General features: G+C 37.6%; 1 protein-coding gene and 1 long non-coding RNA gene across 4 annotated transcripts in view; one reads left to right on the forward strand and one right to left on the reverse strand.

Annotated features, from left to right (window-relative positions):
- Positions 1 to 12,992, forward strand: part of LOC148657560 (dual specificity calcium/calmodulin-dependent 3',5'-cyclic nucleotide phosphodiesterase 1C-like) — a 201,183-nt gene that overhangs the window by 75,903 nt on the left and 112,288 nt on the right. The gene's annotated exons all lie outside the window — the stretch shown is intronic.
- LOC148657562 (uncharacterized) lies at positions 11,213 to 12,895 on the reverse strand. The gene is made up of 2 exons (XR_015940996.1): positions 11,922 to 12,895; positions 11,213 to 11,822 (listed from the first exon to the last, which is right to left on the reverse strand). It is a non-coding gene; the product is annotated as an uncharacterized LOC148657562 (long non-coding RNA).

Consider the following 12,992-nt stretch of genomic DNA (forward strand, 5'->3'; position numbering starts at 1 on the left):
TACAGAACATAAGAAAGGTCACAAAGGAAAATGTGCAAATACATTTAATTCTGTATTTTTATATGAAACCAAATGAGGATAAATGAAGTGTTAGTCATCATGTACAGTAACAAGCCATAGGTTTATTCCATGCTGAAAAGAGAAGAAAGAAAACACAACGTTTCATCCATGGAGCCTTCTTCAGGTGTGTGCAGCATACTACTGTATATCTATTTATAGTAGTTCAGGTTGGTAGCTGCTCCACACCGGAAAAAGGCTTCATGGCCGAAACGTTGTGTTTTCTTTCTTCTTTTTTTCAGCGTGGAATAAACCTATTACTTGTTCCTTTGCATATCTATTTATAGTATACTATCTATACTATATCTATATATCTATACAGTATACTATATATATCAGCTAACAATTTAAAATACATGAGTTTAAGATAGTTTAGTTAAAAAGTGTTATACTGTACATTCTTGGTCTCCAACTATCTTCTCCTTTCTAACGATCCTTACAGTAGAGACATTTGCTTGCCCAGGTGGTCAACAGAGCAGCATTGACTGAAGTGTCTTTTTGTAAGGTACTAAATCATATGGAACATGAGCAGACTGGTTGTGATTTACAATTCACAATTAGTGCTATTTGGAGAGCTGAAAACAACAACCTATAATCCTTATTACTGTTGGCTGTATTAATTTTGTACAGAAACCTGTCCTAAATAATCAACTTTTAGAGTTTTAAAAAATGTAGTCTAATTTATGTACAGTAGATGTGTTTAGAGGTGATGCATGATATGTGATAGAAAATATAGTTTAGCTTTATTGATATTTCAAGGGACCCTTTCTTATTATGGCAGGGTATTATTGTCTGGGTATATTTTATGTCTTCTAATACCGAAACTGCAAGACATTAAAACTGTATAAAAGAAAACAGTATGATATACAGTATACAGTACCAAACCTGGCAATTGTACATTTCTCAAAAAGGGGTTCTGAAGCAACGTATAAAAAGCCTCGATGCTTTCTAATCTATCTAAAAAAATATTATTTTCCGTTAGATAATCAGTTTAGCTGCTGTTAGATTTAGATTAAGATACGACTGCCCAGCACAAGCTACACAGCAGAGGTTATAATTTCAGAATGGAGAAATGGCAAAAGAAGTGTAATCTGACTGCTGTCTTGCGCAGTCATGTGTTATGTTGGATGATCTTTCACTAATGAAGAAATATGTACAGGGGCTGGAGTATTTCAATGTGAAGAAAGAAAAGACAAGTCCCATTTTAAGCAGCCATCTCAAATATAGAATCTTACACCAGTTCCTTTTGTGGTTTCCTTGAAGTACATACGTGATTTTCTTTTTGTGAAGTTAGCTCTCTACTAGAGTATGATGGTGGTCTGTGATTGGGCTGCTGGACAACTTTAATGGCGTTACAGAGGAGCAAGACACATTCCCACGATGAAAACAATGCATGAGAGAAAGTGCGCTTATAGCCAGGAGATACAGTAGGTACTGTATTAAACATTTACTGTGGAAAAACGGAAATGTGACTCAGCACACAGAAGTGGTAACTGAAGACAACAGACTACCTGATTTAAAGACAAACCAATTCAGGGTTGTGTTGAATTATATAAGTTCTATAACCTAATTAGACACTTTAAGGCAAATCAGAGAACCACAATCAGGAGCTGTCTCATCACAGACTTCAATTTGTTACTTTGTGCAATTTAGTACTAATAAAAATTAACAAAAAATAACAAAACCTCTAAATTTGGATGTCTTCATCCGAGAAGCGTATGACATCTTTACCATTTATTCTATTTTTAGATTAATACTTAAACTTGAGAAAATCAAAGAGTTGCAAAAACTGAACTTACAGAGAAATAGAAGAGACAATTACTCTTGGTCTTTGTTTACAGTGTTGTTTTAATGTTTTTTCCTACATGAGTGTGCTGTGGTTAATTATGGACAATATGCAATAAGGCTGCATTCAGAAAATTATATGCTTATTGTGTTCAATGTATAGAATTAGAAATTCACACTCTCTCCTGCAATGTAATGTACAGTTCAGTATATCTTGCAAAGAAATAGATGAATAGTCCATAACTAACCTCTGGCAAAAAGTACTGACATAACTCCCAGTGGGAAAGAACTAGGAATTAAACAGTGAATTTACCAAATCATGAATCATACTGTTTTACAGTATTTCTGTCATTAATGGATTCTTCAGTTGTATTATGAGAAGGCATTGTTTTTAACATGTTATGTCAAAACTAACCAGTGCTTCTTTTGAGCAAACTGCAGGTCTCAAGAGTTCGACTGCACCATATAGTTTATTTGTTTTGTTTAAGCTGTAACTTCTCAGCTGTTTATGATCAGTGTAAAAATAGAGAACATTGCTTTGGTGAATAATTTGACGGCTGTGGAATATAAATAGATAGCCTGGTAGTACATTTAAATTCATTCATTTATTCTACACAGAGTCCATAATGGGACAGCTATTTTTACTGGCAGAAAATTCCCAAGCGCAATGACTCTGAAGAATAGTCATCAATGACACCTCTCACCCTGTCTTTTTCATATCCGTTCATGCTATATGTACAGTAGTGCAATTATGAAGAAGGTAGCAGTTTGGATTCTGAGTGTAAATATTCATTTCAGTGACTGTCCTCTGCTTTGATCTCCATTCTAAGCTTCATCCGGTGTTAAACATATCATATTCAATTAAACCTTATTCTGTAGGGTTTTGAAAAAACTCATTGTTTTGATCTCCCACAAGTGTCTTTTCATTTATTTGGCCCACAGTGTGTTGATATGCCTCCTGATACTCCTGACCTCTGAGGTTCACCATGTGTTTTGGTTTTCATTCTAACCTGGACTCTTAATGACTTGATCTGAATCTGTCTGTATCACTACGGCTTCCAGGTCTTTACTCAGTGAAGGTTAGAGGTTTCATGTAAAACCTATTGGACTGTAGCCTTGCTAGACCAGGATGAATGATACAAAGGTGCACACTCCAGTCCTGAAGGGCCAGAATACAGCAGATTATTCAGCTCTCTTTAAATTGTTAGCAGCAGAAGATTCTTGAGAAGTCTTAAATTGGTCCAGCTAAGGTAATGATTAGGTCAATTATGTCATTACGTGCAGAGGTGGAATGAAATTCCCTCCAGGACTGAAGTTGTTCACCACTCTGCACCAATATTCACTCCTGGCCCTGGAGGGCATCCAAGTCTCTTGGCTTTAATTGCATCCTGTATTCCTCTTTGCCTTTATTTGAATCCATTGTTCTCTTAATTGGTCCATACTACCGCTGTTTTCCACATTGGGAAATCAGAGTGAAAGGCATTTGACTGAAGAAACTATATTTGGATCTTACAGGTGTGTGAAATCCACTGACAGTTTGCTTATGAGATAAGGTAAAAAGTCGGAAATAGCAATGTAATCTAAGCTTCTGTTCTCACTGCTTCTCTCCAAAATGTCTTTTGAATCCTGCAATAAGGGACACATGATCAACACAATTTATTTCTTCTTGATTTTGAAGTATTTTCAAGGCATAAATATGTTCTTATATAGAAATATATAATTATATAGTGAGTACACATGGTTGCTTTATATATATTAACACTGAACAGAACAAAAAACAAATAAATGAAGAATTACTGAAATTTGTAGATGTGAATGAACCAGACAGATAAGTGCAAAGCACAAATATCTTACATATATCATCTCCAGCAGCCCCTGCTCTGTGTTAGTTATTCACAGGTGTTTAAACTTTGAAAAAAAAAAAAGAACAAGAGATAATGATTGCCATTTCGATTACCATTTCAAAATTTTTTTAGGTCTTGAGTATCAGCATTACAGTGGTATTAGGAAGTGTGCAGTAGCGCTTTCTTTATGGTAATTGCTTGCTCAAGAATATAATTACTTCACACCTAAACCAGTGTCTGGAAAATAAGTCCTCATTGTTCAAATGTACAGGGACTGGGTCTCTGATGTTGCGAGTTAGGAAGAGCTGTGAGTCAAATCATTTTTTATTTAATTTTTTTTTTCAATTTTACAATCCTTAACATAGAAACAATTGACTTTGTAAATATCCCAGCTCCTGCAATGATTTTAAAAGCCTTTAGAGAATCAGGTTGACCCCCTGAGACTCTGGCTCTAGGATCGTGGCTTTCCCTCAGCTGATAAAGTCTTTGAAAGGAACTTTCAGAAGTGCCGTAGTCTGCCTATCTGCGCCAGAGATCAGCTTACCTTTGAAGAGATCAGGGCTGTCACAAACAAAAACCCTTCAAAAAACAGAACATTAAAGTAAAGGACAAAAGCCCACCCTTTGTGGCAACCTCTGGTATTATTGAGTATCCTGCATCAGGTAATTGTAAGGTCTTGCTGAATCATCAAGCAGGTTATCTTGCAATCAGAAGGAAGAATTTCTAAACTTAATTTTTTTTTACAGCTATTACTACTACACCTGTTGCTGTTTCTACTACTAATAATAATGAAAACCTTAATTTATAAAGCACCTAAGGCCAAGAGTACAAGTATAAGTGCTGGAATTGTTTTAAGCAATTACAGTGGGTATAGAAAGTCACCACCCCTTTCACAATTTGTACCTTTTGTTGTATGACACTCTGAAAATAAAAACAAATTAAATTAGGCTTGCTCCATATTTATTTACACACAGTAACCCACATTAGCCCAGTGAAAAGGAAATTCAAAAACATTCTAAAAATTAATTAAAATTACAACAGTAAAATACCTTATTTGGATAAGTGAACACCCCCCTTACCATTGCATTTGTAAACGTGCTCAGGTATAACCAATCACCTTACAGATCAGACAACAAACTAATTGGCTCCCACCTGTGATCAGGTGATTTTGATTAGTTCAGAATGAAAGCAGCTGTTTTTAGAGGATTCCACTGCTTGGAAGTGCATTTCAAAGCAAAGAAAGGTGCTTTCAAAAGAACTTTGAGATAAAGTTGTGGAAACGCACAAGTTGGGAGATGGGTATAAAAAGATTTCAAAGGCTTTAAGAAGTGGAAGGCATATGGCATCACCCAGACCTTGCCTAGATCCGTCCGTCCCTCCAAACTGGATGACTGAGCAAGAAGGAGACTGATCAGAGTGGCTACCAAGAGGCCGATGGTAACTTTGAACAAGCTACAGGCCTTTTGTCACGATATTAGTTCCCCCTCCTTAAGGGTGCTCCAGCCCTATCACTCAAGACTTTATTCCATGCACCTGCGCCCTATTCCCTGCCCACCTTAAAAGCCAGGCGCTGACGCTCTTCCGGGCTCTGCATCTGATTTCCATATCGTGCGAGTCCGGGACCAGGAAGCGCCTGGTCCCGTTAAGGTTTTAACCTCGGTTCCCGTTCCTGTTCCCCGTCCGCCGGTTCCGACCCGGCCTTCGTGGTTTTTAATTCCTTCGTCGGATGGATCTCCTGGTTTTGGACTTACCCTTGCGTTTTGGATACTCTATGGATTACTCTTGGATCGTTCGCCTCGGCCACACCTCCCCCGTGCACCAGCGCACCTTGGACACGCCCCCTGTCTTCTGCCCCGTTTTCCTGCATGACATTTCCCCAATGTTTCCCCACTCCGTCGGACTGTGTCGTCCGCATAGGGTCCGGAAAGAACTGTTCGTTACACCTTTATGGCAAAGACTCGTCATTGTGTGCATGTAATAATAATAATAATAATAATTGCTTACACTTATATAGCGCTTTTTCTGGACACTCCACTCAAAGCGCTTTACAGGTAATGGGGACTCCCCTCCACCACCACCAATGTGCAGCATCCACCTGGATGATGCGACGGCAGCCATAGTGCGCCAGAACGCTCACCACACATCAGCTATCAGTGGGGAGGAGAGCAGAGTAATGAAGCCAATTCACAGAGGGGGATTGTTAGGAGGCCATGATTGATAACAGCCGATGGGGAAATTTGGCCAGGATGCCGGGGTTACACCCCTACTCTTTTCGAGAAACACCCTGGGATTTTTAATGACCACAGAGAGTCAGGACCTCGGTTTTACGTCTCATCCGAAGGACGGCGCCTGTTTACAGTATAGTGTCCCCGTCACTACACTGGGGCATTAGGACCCACATGAGCTGCAGAGTGAGCGCCCCCTGCTGGCCCCCCTAACGCCTCTTCCAGCAGCAACCTTAGTTTTTCCCAGGAGGTCTCCCATCCAGGTACTGACCAGGCTCACACCTGCTTAGCTTCAGTGGGTTGCCAGTTGTGAGTTGCAGGGTGATATGGCTGCGTACAAGAATATCACATATACAGGGTGATATGGCTGCATGTGACAAGAATATCACAAGTGCTTCACAAATCTGGTCTGTATGGGAGGGTAGCACGAAAAAAGCCCCACCAAGTCTCGTTTATGTTTTACTAAAAAGCACCTTAGAGATTCTGTGGCAAAAGGTGTTGTGGTCAGATGAGACCAAAATGTAACTTTTTGGCTGGAATGCAAAATGGTACGTTTGGCAAAAACCCAATACATCTTACCTCTCAAAGAACACCATTCCTACAGTAAAGCACGGTTGTGGCAGCATCCTGCTGTGGGGCTGTTTCTCTTCAGCTGGGACTGGGGCACTTGTCAGGATAGAAGGGAAGATGGATGGCTCAAAATACAGGCAAATTCTTGAAGAAAACCTGCAGCCCTCAGCAGGGAAGTTGAAAATGGGAAGACGGTTCACTTTTTAACATGACAATAACCCAAAGCAACCTTACGGTGGCTGAAGGACAGGAAGGTGAATGTCCTAGTCAGGGGCCCCGACCTCAATTCCATTGAAAATCTTTGGAACGACTTGAAGAGGGCAGTCCATCAACGGTCACCACACAGTTTGACTGAGCTTGAACAATTCTGTAAGGAGGAATGGGCAAATATTCCTCCCTCTAGGTGTGCAAAGTTGGTAGAGATGTATCCAAACAGACTCAAAGCTGTATTTCAAGCAAACGTTGCTTCTACCAAGTACTAACTCGGGGGTTTATTCTATTATCCTACCCAGTTATTCTACTTTTTAATTTTTTTTTTCTGGAAATGTTGCTTTCTTTTTTCACTTGAATGTTGCAAGGTACAATTTGTAAATAAAAATGAAAAAGGTCTGATTTTATTTGTCTTCTCTTTGGGCTTTAGGGCAACAAAAGGTTAACATTTTGAAAGGGGGTGGTGACTTTCTATACCCAGTGTAGGTTTTACAGTATGTACTGTAGTTTAGAATGAGTGTTATAGATGCAATTGTGGTTCTTTTAATAATATTTAGAATAAAATATTTCTTCACTTCTGTACAATTTTAAAGAAATTAGATGCAGTAAAGTGGTGTTAGCAGGTGTCATGAGAACTGATAGTTTGCTCATAGTACTCAATAGTACTCACTGATAGTAACTCAATACTGATTTAAATCACTTGGATTCAATCAATAGTGTTTGTTATGCATGGCTGCTGAACTGCAGTGCACTTTTTGAGCCAAGCTGTGTGGTGATTAATGCAATGTGGATTGATAGCTACTGGAAGATAAGATCAATTGAATTTCCTCTTTTACGGGAATCATATCAAAATCCTTCTTTACGTCAGAAATCTGCCTAATATGCCTTTAATAGCACAAGTTAAGTTATTTATGTGATGTCCAAAACACATTATGTTGAAAACAGGAATATCAAGAAGAAAATAAAATCCAATATAATGATTTAAATTAATGTGTTCACAGATTACTTTGATATACAAACATCAATGATTAATTGCAAATTTCAATCATAGAAAACAGCTCAGTTACATTATACCCCATAGGCTTATGTACATTAATATTAATTGTGGAAATAATATTAATATTTATTGTGGACATTTCCTGGATCAAATGTTAAAACACAAGATGTAGCAGAGATTCTACAGTGACTAGCCTCTAGGGGTTAGGGCAAGTTTGGACTTCATTCCCCATAACTGTTGAACTCTTCTCTAGAGGCTGTTAATAAGAGTATCCTTTTTTGACAGATTGGGTGTTCTTTGGCTGATGACCTCAAGGACTACACTGAAGCTAAAATGGAATGAATTGCCGGCCTTTGATACTGTATATTAACCTTGAACATCATATGAGATGTTTATAAAATGTGTGCCTGACTTGTCATTTTACCCACATGACATATATATTATTATGATTAAAAATTGCACCTGCCTGTACATGACTGTAAGAAAATTCTGAAAATACAATCTAAGTACTTTTTAAGGTGAGCTTGACAAATGGATACTTTAGCAAGAAACGAAACCTTCCTTGATTTGCTCTGTTGCACAGAAGCTATAGAGAAATGGATGGCATTTTATTTCAATTTCAGTTTCTATCTGGTGCGTCTATAGAAAAATGGCCAAACGAAATGCAATAGCTTACACCTAATTAATATCGGTGTGAATCTGAGCTGTAGGGGTGGGGAGGGTTATCACCCAAGCTTATCCTAATGTTCTGTATCTCTGTGATTGCGTGGCTGATTACAATGAAGGTTGTACTGCCGGAATGAGGTCACTGGTAGTGAAAAGAGGGATAAAATATCCTCCTTACACACAAAATGGGATTTGAAAGCCACATTATAATGACTCTCAACTGCTGTGGCCTCTCTGAAGGCTAACAGTAATGACAATATTGATTGTAAATGACTGTGCAGTAAAGTGCTTGGACTTAATCACCTTGCATCTCTACTTAAATGTGTTTGTTTCTCGGTGCGGATCATAATCGGTTCAATTTTAACAGAACTGGGGTCCTAGTTTGTCTGCCTTTTGTCTTGGTTACTTGACAACACTCCCAAGAAGACCTTTTAATCTGACCAAGTCGGAAACAATCAATGGCTCATGAAAAATGTACTTTTAACGGATCCCTTGACATCTCTAACAGAGGTGCAAATCCTGTAGCTGCAAACAAGGATTGGAGTGTTGTTTTAAAAACTGAAAAGTGATTTGCTTATACCTACTGTGTATGGAAGCCATATGCAAGGTCAATATCTAGAGAGCATTATATGATAGAAGAGGAGCTTCAGTATGAAGTTTGTTATCCTGCTTGTTTACATTAACCAATATATTTTACTTAGCCTCCCATATGATCTGTTGGATTAAGGTACTGTAAGTACTGGAAAGACACAAGCAGAGACACTGGGAGCAAGAGGAGATATCAGCTATTTCATTAGATATTAAATCCACAGTTTTAAGTAATTCTTTCTTATAATGAATTAATGGTAGAATTATGAACATGTAAGGTGCACAAAAATATAGCAGTCCACATCGTGTTACAGGACATGAGGTTTTAATATTAATTAAATGCACTGTTTTCATTGTCATATGAATTACACTGTATGGGCAGCTGTATACATATCAAAATATGTTATCTATAATTTGTTATTTACAGATTTTCAGAGACTTTAATGAAGTCTAAAGAATAGAAGTGGAATAGGTGGGCTTTCTTGTCATGTTGATGCACAGCCACAGTTTGGATTCAACAGTAACACAAAAATAAGTAGAAGATGATAAAGACAAGGTGGGAATTCACCGGAAACCCACGAGATCTGAAGTTTAGAAATAAGCATATGGCATGATGACATGTGGTTAGTAGTGCCACCTTACAGCTCTTGATTCTGGGCTGGTGCACTTCTCTTGAGTAGATATTCTCCAGGTGTCTTGACCCAATGACCTGCTGTCCAGTTTAAATGGCTTCTCTAAAGTGACCCTCAAATGCATGTGTGTTGATATGTGTTTACTGTGATAGACTGGTATTCTACCCGGTACTTACCAGTTTTAGTCTGGCTCACTGTGACCCTCTACAGATATAGAGTTTACTAATAATGGTTAGGTTGCCAATGTTCTGAAACTAGAAACATTTTTATCCTCTCTATGAGGAAAAGGGTTAACTTTAGTATTTATGTAATACAGTATTTATTTAAATTGACTGGTTAAATGCACCTAAAGAGTAGAGTGATACGTGTTACAGATTTATTAATTGACAATCAGTGTACTACGCTCGTGCAGTTCCCTGAAATATACTGCTTTTCTGTGTTGAATAATCATTGCCCTCATGCCAGGGTGTACAGTAGCAAAGGTAGGGGCTGTTTGTTTTGTCTCGCAGGGGACTGTGTGAGTATTTGACATGTGGTTGCACGGTGTCTGCAAAGATTTTTTTTTGTTGCAATATTTATTAAGAACTGAGATTTTATTTACTTTAACTTTTTTAATTTGTATTTGATCCGACTTGCTTTTTGTGTATTCAAATCTATACTGTATTTGAATAGCTTGTTTAGTTTTCTTGTGAAGGGAGCAATTTTGATACATGTAATTGGCTGGTTTGTGAGTGTGGTTAGAGGAAAAGTGTCTTAGTTTCTTATCATGGACTGGTGTTGCGCTGGTATTATACTGTCATCCTTGTCACAGAAGGGCAGGGGATGGGACAGAGGTCTCCCAGCTTGGGTCCCCATTCTTCTAATGGGAATTTTGAACTTTTTGGACAGTGAACTCGTGTTCTTGTTATTGTGAAGGCAGGTAGTGGTGCTTTGTTAAAGAGTAAAATTAAGGGATTCATCTCTGTTGTTGTATCTCTTTGCTTATGTGTAACAGCTGCTATGCATTGTTTATTCATTCCAGACATTGATTTCATGTTGACAATGGATATGGTTTTTGAGAAGCATGACTAATGTCCCCATTTTGTTCTGGATTGTATGTGGGCTAAACTCTTCCAAGAAATGGGCAAGTTGTTTAAATTTGCTGGAAAAAAAAGGTTATTTCCACGATACCCGAATCTCATTTCAAACTTATTTTTCCAATAAGTAGTACTATTTGGCAACCTTCTCCTCTGCATAAAATAAAGCAACATGGAGTTTAATTGTATTGCAAAAGATTTTTTTATATACATTATATAGTATTTCTATATTGAGCTCACAATGTGATAAATGAGGGAGACAGCATATTTGAAAACCAAATTTTCAAGTGAAAAAGTGCTTTTGTTTCAGTTTATGCTCCTATGACATTCCAGCCTGACTTTTTCAACTTTCTGTCAAATCTCTGTTGGACCTGGCTGACTTATATATTATTCTGGGCACAGAAGTAAATCACATATTTGATAGATCAATTCCCTTGGTTGGCTGGTTTCTTTCAGTGAAAGAATTGTTTTTTCAGCTAGACATAAATCACACCCAAATTAACTATATTTTGTCTCATAAGCTTTTTTCCGGTGATACTCAATATGGAAAGTACTACACATATTGTATGCTCATATTAATATTTTATTTGACATGATGCATTTATCCAGTGAGGGAAGTTCAGATAAAATTATATTTATTTTTATTTATTGATCTTGTTTTCTTGTTGTTGATAAAACAAAAATGAAATGAAAAAAGGTCAAAAGATTTAAAAAACATAGTGAACATATTACAGTGTTATGGAATTTTACATTTGGAATATTTTTTGTTGACATTCTTGTGTGTATCATTATCAAAATATTTTTAGAAAAAAATATGAATACATTGTAGAATCAACAGTATCAAATAAAAGAGGAATTAGAGACCTTCCTTAGTTCTTTTGAAGATGCAGATTAATACAGTATCTTACCACTAGGCAACAGCTGCAGAAAAAAATAGTCATACTGTACGTTTTTAGCATTTTTTTCATGGCAGCGTGTGATTGATGGTAGTCAGAAACAACAAACTATGTTAGACTTCTGTGCTTACAGCAGGTCGTCATGACGTCTAATCTGTGAGTAGACACTCCAGGAGACCTGGTAGTTTTTCAACTTGTGGACGTGCTGCAGAGACATCCCTGGTGTATCTCAATTTCTTATCCAAAACACAAAGGAACCTTGGCTGACACTGCTGTCTGGGGTGGGAATAAGAAACAAAAACATACAGTAAAACAAAGAACTTCCTGAAGCTAAACAGCATAAAAAACTGAATATAATAAAGGTCAACATCGTACCTGTATTTCGGTGTTCATGTGCCCTCAGCTCACAGTTTTGATTTGTGCTTTGTCTCCTTTTCCCTGTTGCCCACACTGCTGTCTTTCACTTCCTATTTTCAGATGACAAGCTGCAAATGGTTTTCCAGGATAAAAATATAATCCTTATAAAGAACTGCTAAAAGTATGTCATGCAAGACTGCCTTTTGTTATGTGATTATACACTTAGTGGTTTGAAGGAGAAAAGAAAACACATTCCTGTTTAGTCCACCAGAATTACATACAGTACTTCAGTCTCTGAGGGAAATATTTCCACAGAGGTTAAACACTTCAATAACAATACAGTTGTTTATGTCACTGGCATCCTCATTTGCAGACATTGTAGGACCAGGAACACTGATCTGTTGTTTATAAAACTACTAAGTATTTCCTTTGAGCTTGTAAACCTTTTAAGTGACATCCTGAAATGGCTAATTGTTACACTTGTGATTGTAGTGCAGCAGATAAAACCAAGCTCATTATCTGTTTGAACGTGTAATTCTCAATGTATGGATTCCCCCAGATTCTTATAGCCCACAGAATGTTTTGAAATGAAAGAAACCTTGTAATCAATGAAATTGTCTGCAGCCTGCTGCTCCAAAGTTCAAAAGTGATTAGATACTGTATGTTTAAGCTTACAATACAGAGATGAGTGCATGCTATTCTCAAGGAGTAAACAACCACATAAAAGAAGAGAAGAAACAGCCTCTGTAAACTTTCCAACTGTTTAGCACTATTCTTAATTGTTGGGAAATGTGCTATATATGGCACATCCAGTATTACTACACCCCTTTATCATTATAGAATTACTAATTGTGTCATCACATATTTTTTAAAAGACAGCATCTGGCTTTGCTTCCTGATAAAATCATTTCAGTGGGGCGTTTTCTGTTGCAGAATGAATGTTCTGCAGAGAAGAGAAATCCTACAGTACTTGTCTAAGCAAAACCCTTTTTGCTGACTACTTGCTGAGCGTCCTCATGTTACAAGTGGTCTTTTTCAGAAACATAAACATTTGTGCAAGATGGGTTTCGGTAATTTTTTTAGATGCTC

The sequence above is a fragment of the Lepisosteus platostomus genome, chromosome 8 (genome assembly GCF_059453375.1).
Source record: "Lepisosteus platostomus isolate fLepPlt1 chromosome 8, fLepPlt1.hap1, whole genome shotgun sequence".
In the NCBI taxonomy this organism is placed as follows: domain Eukaryota; kingdom Metazoa; phylum Chordata; class Actinopteri; order Semionotiformes; family Lepisosteidae; genus Lepisosteus; species Lepisosteus platostomus.